The sequence below is a fragment of the Ambystoma mexicanum genome, chromosome 12 (genome assembly GCF_040938575.1).
Source record: "Ambystoma mexicanum isolate Mex_15411 chromosome 12, UKY_AmexF1_1, whole genome shotgun sequence".
Lineage (NCBI taxonomy): Eukaryota > Metazoa > Chordata > Amphibia > Caudata > Ambystomatidae > Ambystoma > Ambystoma mexicanum.
This window is the reverse complement of record NC_090936.1, coordinates 795,060,759-795,075,912: the sequence shown is the minus strand read 5'-3', so window position 1 is coordinate 795,075,912 and position 15,154 is coordinate 795,060,759. Positions and strand designations below refer to the sequence as shown.

The following is a 15,154-nucleotide window of genomic DNA, read 5'->3' as shown; positions in this document are numbered from 1 at the left end:
GACTGACTTAACGTGGAAGAGACACTATACATGAGAACCCAAGCAGTATCTATTAAGTCATGCTCCAACCCCAGAGAAGATGCAGAACGCCTCTTTGTGAGGCCATATCCCCTGATTCATGGTTGCATATAGTGACTGTATTAATGACTAAGATTCTAAGCAATGTCTTTGTAATATTAATCGCCCTCATCTACTTGATTTCCTGTCTATCTTTACTGATTGTATCGCCATATGCTAAGTTAAAAAAAGGTTAAGAAAAATAGCGGAGCAATGTTTTCTGGTATATGTCGCCTGCCCTATAGTGAGGCAGGTGTGGAATTCTTGGTGTTGTTTGCGCACAAGGTGGAATAACTTATAAAACAATTGGTGAATGCATCATTTGTATACTTTGCATATGTGCACATAATGCAAACTAAGGTTAGAGCTGAATGTGGCAGCCATAGTCTACACGAAGGAGCAGGTTTTCATCCTGCATCCAGTTAAATACATAATTAAAATCAGGGTGCATCTCAGAAAGAAATCTCACATTGGCCTTGATTGAATAGGTAAGATTTTAACCATCCCCCCAACTTCCTAACCCCCCCAGTGACACATATGACTTGACCTATAATTGTTTAGCTGGGTTTCCTCTGTTCGCAGCGATTCTTACAATCTGTGGAAGATAGACCTATGGTGTGTAGCTCATAGTCTCAAATAGGATTAAACTCAGACAGCCAAGGCATCACTAACCTGATTTTAAATTAGGTGTGATGAAATTACTACTGCCCTGCAGGAATACAAAGATAAATATTAGCTAAGCCTCCTACTCTGCCCTCGCAATACTACAAACCAACAGTGATCCCAATCATAAAGGTGAAACAGACACACGAGAGAGAGAAAGAGAAAGAGAGAGAGAGAGAGGGATTTCCTTCTTTGCCTTTTGTGATAACATGGGCTAAGGGCACACTTTACTCTTAAGAGGGGTGTGAATGTTATAACAGTAGCAATCATAACAGCAAAAGAACAACATTCCAAAAAATAAAGGAATGTCAAATCAGGTTTCTACAAAAACATATATACTTTAATTAAACACACTAATATGCAAAGCAACTGTTCTAGAAAAACACTAACATAAATATTCCCCTGTGGAAAGAACACAAACTATACAGAATGTGAATGCAGCAAGAACTCTATTTAATCTAGCAGAGGTGAAAGGCAAGAAATAGCAACAACGTCACTCAAAGGGATTTGTCGTTGTAAAGAAATGCTGCAAACCACTGATAATCTCTCTAGAGTGCTAAAAGTGGACCATGGGGGCTGGACAACACTAATGTACTTGAATCTGTTTTAGACAGTTCAACAGCATCGAACCAGGCTTCAGGTTGCTGTCTTTGCAGGTCAAACTATGTGCAGATGCGCGAGTAGTAGACAGAAAGTAGGCACTAAGTTAGTTCGAAGCAGAGCTCTGTGTGGTTGGAAGGCTGTTCAGTGAGCCCACCAGGGTTGTTCCAAAGGTCTAACCGGTTCGCTATGATGGTTACCACTAGATGGAGTTGGTGAGTGACATGGTGCTTCCAGCATTTCGAGTCGAGTTTCAGAGAGATTTGATCCTATGACCATAGTGGTTTGATATGTTGTTCAAAGATGCGTCAGTTCAAAGTTCTCCAAAGTGGCGAGCTGGATTTCGAGCCCAACGGGTGACATGCTCTGCTGGTATAATGCAGCATCAAGCCAGTTTGATGAATGCAAAAACAGCAGTTCAAAGAGAGAGCCAAACACAGCACCACAGGTCCTGATGGTTCAAAGGCATTCAAACGCGTTTGAGCCATGTTCATAGATGGTTCGAATCAGCAGAATACATGAATCCAGCATTGTGGCTTCTTCTGGTGCTGCGAGTGCCAATCCAGGTGCTCAGAGACAGGATTTGTCATTTTCTTCTTCACTCCCAGCCAGCGGAGGCAAGCTGGCATCTGCATGAGTCCTTCACCTTCATTGAGGTGCCAAAGTATTAGTGCAGCTGGCAGAGAGTGCAGGTCTTGATCCAACAGCAGGGCACACCAGATGTACCCTTGGGATGGGGAGGAACAGAGCTTGCCTCTATCTTCAAAATATTATGTTCACCTCAGACAGAGGGCTTTGGAAATGACTGTCCTCGCAACAGGATCCCAGAATTTTGCTGCAAGACGTATCCTTCACCTCAAGCCCAGGGACTGCATCTCTCTAGCCCTATAATCTCTCCAATGGCTCCCGGTTGCTGCAAGGAACAAATTCAAATCCCTCTGCATCTTCCATAAGGCTGTCTGGGGCTATCTACAACTGACTCTCACTAAATACTTTCCATCCAGATCTTTATGTTCCTCCGGCACCAACTATTTGTGTGTCAAGTGCTTTGCTAAACAGCGAGCTGGTAGCCAATCTCAATTCTCGGCAGGCTCCCTCCTATGGAACAGCCTCGCCCTCCCTCTTCATCTTGAGCCAGATCACCTCAAATTATGGATGCTCCTCAAGACCTTCCTTTTCTCCTTCTCCTTCCCTTCTTCCCTTCTTCCCTCCTCTGCTTAACAAACACCATAGTTGCTGAGATTGGTGACCAGGGCCCTTATGAGTTCCCCTGGGCCTTGGCCTCCCACACCCAATCCCTTCAGTCTCCGCCCACTCCAGCACTTGCCTTGGCACCCACTGGCCTATGCCACCATAGGCCTGCACTTACTTATTTATTGGCAGCTGACCACTCGCACCAAGTCACTTAACAGCTGCCTACTCCCTAGCACTTCCCTCTTTGGTACACCTAGCACTTACCCCCCCACTCCCTCATCCCTTCTCTCTCTATGCACTTGCACGTTCTGAATGCTCACAAGGCCTAGTAGGTCCGCCTCTTTCTTTCATTGTCATATTTTCTTTCTTTCCCATGTTTCCTCCTGTTCCCCTGTGGACGCTTTGAAACACAATTTACTTGATGTATACGTGCCTTACAAATGCACAATAAATAAATATCAGAGTTTACCCTGGCACCAAATGGATAGTTCATCATAACTAATATGTCATGGATAGTTAATCATAATGATTATGTCTTTGGATCAGCAGTGCAGATTTAAATGAGACAATTGTCTGCAGTGACTGTGTAACTGTCAAAGAATTCCCCTGCGTCTTTGAATCTGCTCTGCGCCACTGAAAAGCAGGAACTGCAGATCAGGAAGACTGATGCAGCAGGGTGCTGGTGTAAACTATGCTTTTGGGTTGGTGCTTTCTGTAAGTGGGGCCTGATTAGAGGACCACCCTTTCTGAGATGGAAATACCTGCATCATTTTATTTTTAATAAAATTTAAAAAGCCAGGGCTTCTACACCCTTGCCAAATTGCAATACTTCATATTAGGAGGCACTAATCACATCAGATGTTAGGTCTTCTTGCGGATCCTCTGAATCACATCAGATGTTAGGTCTTCTTGCGGATCCTCTGAATTATATGTGATCTAGGTTGCAGTCTGAGTGATGGGCGCAGAGAAATGTTTGGTTCTGTTGATTGTCCCCACGCACTTTCAATTTCTGGCTTTTTCCAGAGATAATACTGATGTTTAAAGGGTACTTATAGTGAAAAGAAAATCCAGATACACCTGACTCTACTGGGATCAAAATGCCACGCAATACTTTTCCTGCAATTTCAAAAGATACAAGCATTATGAAATACGCCACTGAAGTTTGTAATGTTTTTTCTAACCCTGAAAGAGCCTTACACTTGGGCACGCTCAACAGATCAGTTTATTCTGGTGCTCAGTGCCCGAGATTCCCTTAAAGGTAGACTTACTGGGCATATTCATTTACACAATTGCCAGAGTTGCAACAAGATGCGTTTCTTCTTTGGACAAGGCACTCCTGACTTCTCCTATCTGTTTGGGGTCCAGGCTGTCCCAATCTGGTTTCTTGATTGATTCCTCAATCATGGCCCTTTCTCACTACATTGCAAAGAAGTACTGGTGTGACGTGGGCTGTGCCCTATGTTGTTTCCCTTTTCTCTCCGTTCTGTGAAATTCCAAATGTAGAACAAGGGCAGTAGCCCCTGTGCAAGTTTTGGGGTAGATATGATTCTTTGCTATGACACCCTTCCCTGTCTCGTTATCTATGGTAAAAAATAGACACCCATTTTTCCTTGGATCAGTCTGTTTCTACCTGATGAACAAGTGTAAAATATGTCAAATTGTTATAGTTACACTGCCAGGTACTTCTTGTCCACAGCCTATGTATATGTTCCAGTGTCAAAATACGCGATTAAATTCTGTTTTGAATATATCGTTTCTAGAGGAAACTTATGCAGAAGTGGCGCCTCTTACTGCACTAGTTGATTGGACCAAGTAAATTCCCAGATGCCCAATACAGGTTTTTTTATGCGTTGCCTATAAAGGAATATTATCTGTAGCTTAGAAATGCGTTAAACGTGTGGGACCCTTGACTAGAAATAGAAACATTGACTACAACTATTGGGCAGCAAGTGAAACAGCATGAAGACATGTTTGGGTATCTTAACTTGAAGATGGCACCTGAACCACTGCAGTGTATGTCTAGGAGTTGATCAAGACAAAGAGGAATGTATGAGTTTAAGTCACCTAACCTCATGGTCGGTGTGGCTTATCTAAGAAAGTGATTTGTTGCTCAACAAGCAGTACAAGCAGGATTTAATGTCCTTGAGGGCCCTGGCCAGATCACACATGGAAACACCTAAAACATCCCTTCTGCCTGTTAGGAGCAATATCTGTTTGCTTTTCTTTCTGCTGCTGGGAACAAGTTAGAATAAAACGGCAATGACTATGCAATCAGTCCTCGTCTCAACTGAATTGTCCTCATTAGGGCAATAAAAGCTCTATTTCTTTCCATTTCTTTGGGGGGGAAATAAAAGCTTTCTGCCAAATCCTGTTACGAAATATTGCTCTTTTATGTAAACCCTTGATAACTGTAAAGCGAGAGAAGTTGTAATGGAAAATGCTTTAATACAAGTTATTTGAGCAGAATGTTATGAGTGACTTACTGAAGGTCCCTGCTAAAGCTATGATCAGACAAAGTGTTTGCACAGGCAATAGGGATTCCGACATTTATAGGCGGATCTCCCACTTGCAATATAAGGAAAGTCATTGCAAGTAGGCAATCAATAATACACTAGGGGGCGAAAGGTCCCTTCTTTACTTTCAAGGCAAACACAACTACGCTGTTCTTGCACAGGAGCCACGGTATTTGTAATGTATTACCAGAAGATTAAGCAATTAATATGGTCTCAGAACTGCATAAGAGAAGAATATGTGGCAACGATATTGACCAGAGAATTACTATTTCGCTTTGCACAAAGAATGGATTTCTTTGTTTATAATGTAGATTCATATTATCCATGGGTTAGCAGCATCTCCTCCATGTTTACCATCATTTTTCTGAGGGGCTATGACAGGCTTTTAAAACTGACGTGTATTGTTCAATCTTTAGCCACGTGTAAAGAATGATTAGGAAAGAAAGGCATTCACTAGAGCTGCTACTATAAACAGATATAGGTTTGTGTTTCATGCTGGGAGCAGCACACTGGAATATGGAGGATACTGTTGGATGCGGCCCTCAAATGAGCAAGTGCCTGTGCGATAGCTCAGCGCAGGAACGTCTCATATATGTTTCCTCATAAACCCTTTTTCCTCAGCTTAGATTTCCTGCATTAAGCACGTAGAAATACACATGGTGCTTACATTTTCTTTTTAAAATCCGTCCAACAACACAGCCATATTAGCAAATTGGTTGGGAATGGGAGAGCCAGAATTCAGGCAGCCATTATTCCACAGTAAAGACAAGGAGGAGTGCTTTGCCATCTAATTTATCTAACATATCCCACACCAATGTTTGATCTAAAAGGGTTACAATTTCGGTGCGTTTCATGTTTACTATCCAACCAGGGTCGTTTTTTGGTGACTATGCAATCGTATCTGGACACACATTCTTGTGCAAGGGTTTGATGAAGTGCAAACGTAGCACCAAGAATCGGTGCATACCTTGATAGGTTATATGTTAGGACAGCTAGAACATCCTACACATTGTGTGCTGTACCGATGGTATGGTGTGTTATGTCTGGTTGAGAGCCGATTACAAGCACAAAGATGTGTCACAAAGAGGGTGGGTTGGGGTCATGTACTTAGGATAATACCACATCGGAATGAACAGATGCGAAATCCAGGGGGTTTATTATCAGCTCTATAGGCAAAGAAATAGGCTGGACCAACGTGGCACACACTGCCTTCATTTCTACATCAGAAAACAATGTAACCAGACCTTTTCTTGCTATACTCCTTCCTACTGGAACACCATCCAGATGGAAAGCCAGACAACACCAGTGCTCTTCTTCAAGACCTTGCTCTTTAGACTATACCTAGACACTTTGGGCCTGATTCACAGAGTGTTTTCCAATGGGATTGTGCCATTATAAAACACGTCTGTGAATCAAGCCTTTAGTACCCTTTCATTACCACATCACTCCCCAGCCCAATTGGCAGAACATCCCAAACGACCTCCTTAGCTCCCTTTTCTCACTTTGCTGTCAATGGAATGTGCAGCGGTCTGTTGTTTCCTAGATAGGCTGGTGCTATGAAAAACACAAATACAAATATAAACATGCAAAACATCCAGAGTTGGAACAGAACTTGCTTACTGCAGCAGAACACTGATTACACAAAGATACCTTCGGCTTTAAGAGTCTGGAAGAGCAACAGTTTAACAGGATGGAAGATTGGCAAAAACACTAGGAAGCCTCATCATTTCTAAGGATGTGATTTAGCCATCCCCCTCAAGCAGCCAGAGGAACCATCCCTAAATAAGAGGCCAAAAGAATAAAACAAATGTGACGCATCTGAAAAAGGTCACATCACATCAATGAGAGGCTATTGGCTTGCCTTGATCACTCACATCAAGGCAAGCCAATAGCCTCTCATTGATGTGCACTTCATTTCAAAACAAGGAATGATAACTACATTGTGATCCTAAAAGGAGGCACTTACTCTTCATCACCAAATAAATGGCTGTCAGATGACTATATAGTGTCCTCCACAAAGCCATCCCACCTAACTTCAAAACTGTCCACATGAATCACAAAGGGAAAATATTAGATAAAATGGCCCTCATTCATAAAGAAAACATTGCAAACAGAGTATCACCATCACCGATGATGCAAGGGTGAGAACCCCTCCTTATTCACTGCAATATTGCCCATCTCACAACTCTATATTTTCTTCTAACCTACTGCTAATCTTGCAGTCCCACATTGTCTATTATAAAACACTCTTGCCACCCTCAGACTAGACCAAAAACAGCTAACAATTTGTGACTAGTTCAACGTCCAGTTTAAATGGAACAGCAACACAACAGAGAAGGCTTCAACTTTAAAAATGAACATCTTTCGCCTGCCATAACTAGTAGATGTTGTAGATACATCAGCTGGCACATTCCACACAATATACTGCAAGAAATGCACCACAAACTTTGCTCCACCACTCCGTCTACCATGGAGCGATCCCATGGCGTTTTTGTTTGTCATGCACTCACCAAGGCATATTCTCCCATCATACAAGAAAAAGAAGAGCATGGGAGACCATCACATGAGATGAATGTAATACTTTACAGAAACTCACAAAACCAGGCATGGATTCAGGGTACACTGCCCACCCTGAGGAAGGAGCACTCATCATCCAAATGAGATCCTAATAGCCTTTTGCAAACTTCCACCTTTGAAGAGTTTATCTCATCTGACCGCAACAAGCTGAGATGATATCCCACAGAACTAAACATACTCAAGGAAACCAAAAGGAAAATGGAGAAAACCTGTATGCAATATTATAAAAGAAGGAATACCTGCCTTTTCATAGTGACTATGACACTATGAAGCAGCAGTCCTAAAAGCAAAAACATCACTACGTTGAACATATCATGCATGCTGTCTGCCCACAAAATCAAATATTCAAGCTCATCAAAGAAGTTAGAAACCATCCCACCGGCAACAATTCATACACTTCATCACAAGGCCTATGCAACAACATTGCTTGTCACTTCACCCTGGGTGAGATTTAAGCAAAGTGGAAACTCGAACCAACAGCACACAATCAGAACACTCCAAAATGCCCTACGTACAACAGCTCAAAATGTAGCACCAAGCTAAAATTCTTCAAGCTACTGCGCCCAAGCTGGAATGCAGAATCAATAAGAGACCCATGCCTCCCAATAACTTATAGTTAATCCTGATGTAAGGGCAAATATCTGCATGCGGAATGCCAATTGCAGCTAAGTGCGCCTGACAGTGCACTTATCAACTGATGATTACGAGAGAATATGAGAAGTGTATTAAGCCATAGAAAACAAGGGACCATACATCAAATTGTTCAACTATTATTCATTGTTAACTGTAGAACACAACTATAATGAGCACATTGAACTAGACAAGAAATGTTTGAAAATCAATTGCTATCACTTATTTGCTGATGAACACAGTGGTCAATAACTGTAATTATTGATCATACCTCGCTGGCCCGAGACTAATCCGAATTGGGCCTACAATACATCCATTGCCTTGAAAAAGACTGCATATGGTTAAAATACATATAGGCTTAGTTAGGGCACTACATGGATAGGTTAACAAGGAAACATTGTTTTAATAAATAAAAATTGCACCACAACCACCCCGGTGGTCCAGCCCGCTATGTTTAGTGTTCACACAATCTTTCCTAATCCTGAAGTACCCGCTACTTTATACTGTGCACTGATGAATGAATGCCTTGTACAATGAATGTTACTTAGAGAATTCAAGATAGCCCACATCAACCGCCTCATCAAGAATACAAAATAAGACCCAACAGTTCCAACAAATTACCACCCGATCTGTAACATACCCTACCCAGCTAAGAGCCAGGTGTGCCACGATAAGAGACAGATACCTGTCCACATTGAAGCCATCAACATCCTAGATCAAGGCCAAGTGAATTTAAGAACAAAGAGAGAAAATGAATCAGCACTAATTTCTATATATAAGATGACGTGAAAATCAAAGGTGAGTAAGAAATCTAATGTCCTTTTCATTCTGGACATTGCAGCAGAATTTGACACAGTCAGCTGTTCAATTCTGATTGAGAAAATAGAGGAATCTAGTCTCACATACACAGTCATACTCTTAATGGCATTCTTCCTCAGAGGAAGGACTAAAACTACCCTCCTTTGAAATTAACCCTACACAAACACACTGGCAGAGTAGCACATGATCAATCTGCTCTTCACTCTTTTTTTTACATTAACATGGCTAACAAAACTCATCAAGATGCATAGCCTCACATGTACAGTTAGGCAAAGACATGCAACTTGTGTTCAAACTCTCATCAAACAAAAACAAACCTCATCCTAACTGAAATAAAGTAAGTCCAACAGTGATTAAGTAGAGAACGTGCTTCTTTATTTGGGGTAAGATCTCTCTGAGTAACCCCCACCTCTGGTCAGCTTCACATAAACTCCCAACTGACCAGACTGAAGGAAAACCATTCCACCCAGGAATTGCACGGCCCAGGCATTCCATGTTCTGAAGATTGCTGCATAACATTTAAAGAGCACAATACAGCACATCTCCTTTCCTTAACTATGTACAATATTATTTACAAAGCTCATGTTTATTTGATCCTTTTACTTTCTTCTTATTGGCGTCTTATTGGTGTCACTCTGGATAAATTCCAAACCTGGCCCCAACAAATTCGAACTGCCCCTCTCAACCCGTCCACTACCTGCACGGGAAGAGAATGCAACTCCCCTTTCTTCCTTATCACTCCTTTCTTAATCCGTCCCCAGTCACCCACACACACCTCCACACTCGCCTGACCATGTTTCTCATTCTCCTTCCTTACCCACGCATCTTTCCTCCTTTCCAGAGTTCTCCTCATTTCCTCCATGACACAATCTGTTTCCCTTCACCTCCCGAGTCAGGGCAGTGTCACCTTGGTATTGGCTTTCTTTCCCCTCATCAACTCAAAGGTACTCACTGTTGTGGCGGGATGGGAGGCCATGTGCAATGCATGCAATCTCTCCCTCACAGCAACTTTCATATCCTTCCTACAGGTTTCTGCCATTGTCACCGCCTCCATCACACACCTGTTTACTCTCTCAACAGCATCAATTCCTTCAGGATGATATGCAGCCGTCCTCTTGTGCTTCACACCACAGTGCTTCAAATACTCCTCAAATCACCCACCTACAAACTGTCTCCCATTATCAGTCAACACCGAGGAAGGTAAACCCTCTCTCTTAAATAGACATTGTAGAAATTCCGTCACAACACTCCCTGTGGTCTCACAAAAAATGTTAAACTCTGTCCACAGCGACAGTAAATCAACCAAAAGCAATATATATTTTCCAGGACCACCTTCAAGTTCGACCAGGCCCAAAATAACCAAAGCCAGGTCATACCTTACAGTTTCTGGGACATCCACCTTCACCATTGGTTGTAACCGTGCCACTATTCCCTTATCTGACTTCTCACATTCAAAACATCTCCCCAGTAGCCTCTCTATCGGTCAAATTCAGGCCACCAATTCACTCCTCAAAACTGCTTTGGTTTTAGTAATTCCTATGTGACCCTCATGGGCCATCTCCACCATCCTCCTCCGAAAGCTCTTAGGCATGACAGCATGATCCCACCGATACAAAACTCCATCATTGGCACTTAGATCTGATAGCACTTCCCAAATAATCTTCTCCTTGTCACTCAACGATCTCTTTTCTGAGCAACCATGCCTCACAAACTCACTAACTCATCCCTGGACTCTCTCCTCTCTCACAGCTTTACACCACTCTTCCCATGATACAGCTGCATCATGTGTCACAAATACGGTATCCGTCGCTTGCGGAACCACATCTTCAGCCACACCTCCCAATCTTGACAAATGATTCGCTAAAACATTCTCCTTTCCTGGTATCACCTCCATTACAAATGTGTGACCCTGCATTCTGGCGACCCATCCAGCAACTCTCCTCAACACCTTCTCTAAACCCTTTCCTCAAGAATTACTTTATGGGGGCTTAATGATCAGTCTTTATGGTAAACTCTGCTCCACACAAAAAATTCTGAAATTTCTCTACTTGCCAATGACACGCAAAGGCCTCCTTTTGAAGAACATAATAGTTTCTTTCTGCTCCTCTCAGCATCCTTGAGGCATGAGTAATCACATGTTCCAAACTGTCTTCACCCACCTTTGCTAAGACGGCACCAAAACCACTATCGGCATCTACAGTGACAACACACCTCCTTTTTGTGCCAAACTGCACCAACGGCCTTGCAATGTCTCATTTTCACCACCTTATCTGTAAAATTGTGAAAAAATGTCTGATAAAAACTCAATCATTCCTAAGAACGACCTTAGTTTGCTCTGGTCATTTGGAGAAGGCACCATCTTTATCGTATTGACAATGTCACCCTTGGGCCTCAACCCTTCTGCAGATATCTCATGCCCCAAATATTTCACAATGCCAACTTTAAAGATGCACTTCTCAGCTCTCAAAGTAATACTGTGTTTTTTAAGTATGTCCAAATCTTTCCTAAGATTTTCCTCATGCTCTTCTAAGTTCTCTCGACATACCAAAATATCGTCCTGAAAACAATATACTTGTCGCTGACCCTTCAACAAGATATCCATCGTCTTTTGAAAGACAGATGAAGACGAAACTAACCCAAATGGCATGCAGCGAAACTGAAACGCACCTTCATGGGTAATTAACACTTAACTTCGTTGACTGTTCACCCAGTTCTATTTGATGGTATGCCAACGCCATTTCCAGCTTGGAAAAGTACTTGCCATTTCCCACCAGTGTCAACATCTCCATCATATTAGGCAGGGGATGTCTCTCCATAACAACACACTTGTTGAGCTCTCGTAAATCTATACAGAGCCTCAACTCACCACTCGGTTTCTTCACCACTATCAAAAGAGACACCCATTCCATACATCCTGCCTTATCCATCACACCTCACATACTTAGTTTCTCAAGTTCTACTTACACCTATTCTCTCATCACCAACGTAACAGTAAAGAACTTTGCCACTACCGGTACACTTCCCTCCTTTAACACTATTTTGTGCCTCATTCCTTTCACTCGTCCAATTTCTTTTGAGAACACACTAGGATACAATCGAACTATGCTCTCAATCTCTCTTATGTGCAGCACTTTTTCAATGGTGTTGGGATCAAGTCTTATGTCAAGACCTTTTTGCTCTCTCTCCCCCAATAGTATCTAGCCACTCTTTGTGACATAAATCTTACCACATGCCTCGCTTCCCTTGAAACTCAACTTTGCTACAAAGTAGCCAATTACATCAATTTTTCCCAAATGATATCTGCCTGGCCTGATTTCAGGAGGCAATAGGTCTTTAAATGTTCCACCCACCTCCCTCAGGAACACCTCCCGAGACATCAATGACACCTTTGCTCCAGAATCTACCATCATCCTTACCCCCTTCACATCAATTTGAATGTTTGCAAATGGACTTTCACAATCCTCATCAAATGCACACTTCACCATATTGGTTGAAATTATTTCAACATTATCCTCTTCCTCATCACCTGAGGATTGTTGACCCTCCTCTGTCACATGCAATACTCACTGTCCTACCCCAAGTGTAACATGTTTGCAGCAATTGGCATGATGACTGCATCTACTACATTTTGAACACATAACTTTCCTTCCTTGACATGCTGGAGACCCAGCAAAATGGCTCGCGCTATCGCACCTAAAGCACAATCGTTCCTCGGTTTTTGGACTCCTGACCTTAACAACCTTAGGGTCTGGAGGCTCCCGTACTCGCTGGGCACTCCCTTTCTGCTTCTTTTTACCCTTTCCACCTTCGCCCACCCTAAGTGCTACAGTGGTGGGAGTCTTATTGTCCTTCTTCATCAACTTTGCTACACATGCCATTGAATGCTCAGCTCTTTTAGCCACATTAATAACCTCATCCAAATTTTGCTGATCCTTGACCCACAACTGTTCCCTTATCTTATCATTACTACAATGAATCATAAATTGGTCCTGTATATGTTCATCCAGCTTATCACCAAATTCGCAGGATAAAGACAGGTGACAAAGGGCGGTAAGGCACTCCTCAACTGATTCCCCATCTTCCAGTATTCTCACTACGAAATTGTACCTCTTTAAAATCGTGCTAATCTTGGGATTAAAGTGAATGTCTAAATTTAGCAGTACAACATCAAATTCATTGGGCATAGACTCGTCATCAGACTGATCCAAATCTTTCAAAGTCTCATAGATGCGCTGACCATCATAATCTAGGAAAGGCATTAAAACGGACATTTTGTGATCTGATTACATGCTAGTTCCACATGCAGCCCTTACATAATGTAGAAAGCCTTGTTCCACTGTGCCCATTTATTTTTCACTGGACCTGGGCTAACCATGAATGAGGGCAGCCCCGGCACCTCAGACATGGCCAAGGTGGATAACTACTGACAGCAAGATGGCCAATTGTCTTTGTAAATGTATTTCTCTACAAGGAGGGACAGCAGCTGTGTGTTTCTACACACACGCAGGAAGGCCCTTTCTATTCAGAGCAAAATCTCAGAGCCTGTAATTGCATATTGTGGAATACACACCTCTTCTTGTTCCTGCTTCTCCTTAAGTGCTGCTTTCACCAGCGCTCATTGCGGCAATTTCGCTCTTTTATCTTGGATACAAATGTGTGTGCTGTTGTTGATGGTTTCCTCGGCAACCAAAACACAAAGATGGCCACCAAACGTTGCCACGTTGTGAGGACACCTTTTCTTACATGTGCCTGCAGTCTGCTGGCAACGTTGACACTGCGTTAGTGCAGAGTTCGCATGCGTGAGTTGAGGGCTGCTCAGACTGTGTTAGTCCTCAAACTGTGCCCCAAATCTGCACCTCTGCTCCCCCCACACATCTCTTCCTGACTTGTCACACTACTCATATTAACTAAGTTGAGCAATCACTCGACAGAATTCTCTCTGCAGCACTTCCTTGAACGCCGGGCCGCAGTGGGGAAAGGTGGGAGGAGCGACGCTGGGAGCAATTTCTTTTCTTGTTCCGACCACTTTGTGGGCGCTCTTCGTTGCGGGGTGGGGGCAGACAACGCAGTGCAGAAGCTCTAGCTGGGGGTCACTGGCACTGGGATTTGGAAGCTCTTTGCCAGTGAAATAAAGTAAATCCACCAGTGATTAAGTAGAGAACTTGCTTGTTTATTTGGGATACAATCTCTCTGAGTTACCCCCAGCTCTGGTCAGCTTCATATTAACTCCCAACTGACCAGGTTGAAGGAAAATAATTCCATGCAGGAATTCCACCCCCAGGCATTGCATGTTCTGAAGATTGCTGCATAACATTTAAAGACAAAATACTACACTAACCTTGCCATATGCCTCTACCATGCAGACTCATCAAAGACATAGAATAGACTAAAACTCAACCTTTGCATGGTCTGCACCACCAAGGCAACAAGCTCTATATAGCAATGCAATAGATGTCCTGGCCATAGGAAATTCCAAACTTCACACACACTTATAAAGTTGTGAAAAACCTGACAATATTTATGGATAACGGTTGAACCACGGAGTCTCAAAGCACTTTGAAACACATTGGGGGTCATTACGAGGTTGGAGGTAAGGGATTACCGGCACTGGTAAGGACACCAGTGCCGGTAATCCCATACCACCCTATTCCGAGGTCCCATAGCGGGTCCCTTCCTTAACGCCTGGTTTTACCAGGCGTTATGGAAGGGACCCATTAAGGGACTTCAGAGCTAATAACGGTACTGCAAATTGCGGTACCGTTATTAGTTCCATTCCCATTGAGTCCTATGGGGGCTCGAATGGGAATGGGGAATGGTTCCCGGAATGGGGATTTACCGGGTCCTCCAAGGTTGGAATGACCCGGTAAGTCACTATTTCGGGAACCTGGACCCGGAATGCGGTAAGGGGGTAGCCATGGTGCTAATAGCATCATGGCTACCTCCAACCTCGTAATGACCCCCATTGTGTATAGACGCATTATAAATACCCAATGAATAAAATAAATAAATGAAATAAACATACTTATAAAGAAATGCTTTTTTCACCAATGTTATGATCTATCAGATATTTCCTCCCTTTTCTCATGTTCCGACACAGAACA

The 15,154-nt window shown here is 42.9% G+C and overlaps 1 protein-coding gene across 12 annotated transcripts in view; it reads right to left on the bottom strand.

Moving 5' to 3' along the window:
* The window catches only part of PTPRQ (protein tyrosine phosphatase receptor type Q), a 2,012,995-nt gene that overhangs the window by 1,362,243 nt on the left and 635,598 nt on the right, over positions 1–15,154 (bottom strand). The gene's annotated exons all lie outside the window — the stretch shown is intronic.